Below are 1424 nucleotides of genomic sequence, written 5' to 3'. Positions count from 1 at the left end.
AAAAAGGTTCAGATGATTGAGAGCGGCATTTATTTTACAACAGTATTCGTAATCAAAGGTATCATGCTAGGTTCTAAGATCTTGTCCCTTTTGTTTTCAGCTTCTTGACCGCTTTCGAAGGTGACTGATGAATGTGCTCCAGTAAGTAAGTAATCCTGTTGAATTCTCGTCATTTTTTTGATGAGTTTTTGTGCAAAGGAGGAAGAATATACTCAGCTACGTCGCATCAAAGTTGTTTTTTTCACGTAATGCAGGTTGATGTCTCCTCGATCTCAAATGTATATTATTACGTGGATTAGGATTATCGTTAGTTCTTAACCAACAGTTCTTGTTCTCATGTATCTCATACCATGTCCTAATATTAACCACAAACATCATTATATGGTTCACAATCTGTTGATTGGAATTTGGGTAATGCTTACACAACTGTCCTCTTTATATAATAATAATTAACTGGATGTATGTGATACAAATAAAATAAAATAATTAATCATATTTTTAATATATTTTAAAATTTTAAAATAATTTAAGTGGTTAGCTATTGTAATATATAATATTTTTTTCTATTTCAATTTGAGTGGTGTTGATATAATTTTGAGAGTTAATCAAATATTACGATTGAACTAATAATAACTAATTAGAAGTGATAAAGCAAAATTGTTATAAAAATACTTGTAAAAAAAAATTAAATAAACCTCATATAAGATGTCAAATTAATTTAACACATTAATAGTTAATTTATCATATTATGTCTATTTTATTTTTTTTATAATAAATATTATTAATTTTTAGATACTTGGATGGCTCATAACAATTAATTATGAGTTATATAGTAAAATTGTAATTGAAGAAGCTGAAACAATTATGTCATAAATATTTATTTTATTTTATAAATATTTATAATATTTTTTATTAAATATTATTATTTTTTAATATGTAAATATCATATAATAATAATTAATTAGGAGTGAAATAATAAAATTATGGAGCAGTCAGTCAGCTGGAAGCATATATCGACTGTCCACTGCCTGCTTTCACGCTTATATATAATAATAATAATAATAATTTCTTGAACATCAAACGTTGTAGAACATGCTTTCAACAGTTTTTATTCTTCTACTAGGAAGAATAGAACATCCTCATTTATTTTCGCTGTTTTTCAGGCTGCCACCAATGGACCAAAAGAGTGAGTTACTTTTCATCTTACTTCTTCTTTGCAAGAAAAGCCCTCAGCTCCTTTTGGGCCTTTTCATTTTCCTTCTGCTTTGCAAGAAGAGCCTTGAGCTCCTTTAGGGCCTTTTCATCTTCCTTCTGCTTTGCAAGAAGAGCCTTGAGCTCCTGTAGGACCTTTTCATCCTCCTTCTGCTTTGAAAGAAGAGCCTTGAGCTCCTGCAGGGCCTTTTCATCTTCCTTCTTCTTTGCAA

At 29.2% G+C, this 1424-nt stretch overlaps 1 long non-coding RNA gene across 1 annotated transcript; it reads left to right on the top strand.

Moving 5' to 3' along the window:
• Positions 1-7: 7 nt before the first annotated feature.
• LOC124890368 lies at positions 8-406 on the top strand. The gene is made up of 2 exons (XR_007049123.1): positions 8-141; positions 255-406. It is a non-coding gene; the product is annotated as an uncharacterized LOC124890368 (long non-coding RNA).
• The last annotated feature ends 1018 nt before the right edge of the window (positions 407-1424 follow it).

The sequence above is a fragment of the Capsicum annuum genome, unplaced genomic scaffold, assembly GCF_002878395.1.
Source record: "Capsicum annuum cultivar UCD-10X-F1 unplaced genomic scaffold, UCD10Xv1.1 ctg16895, whole genome shotgun sequence".
Classification (NCBI taxonomy): domain Eukaryota; kingdom Viridiplantae; phylum Streptophyta; class Magnoliopsida; order Solanales; family Solanaceae; genus Capsicum; species Capsicum annuum.
Note: the sequence above shows the minus strand (reverse complement) of the source record. Positions and strands in the feature narration are given on the sequence as shown.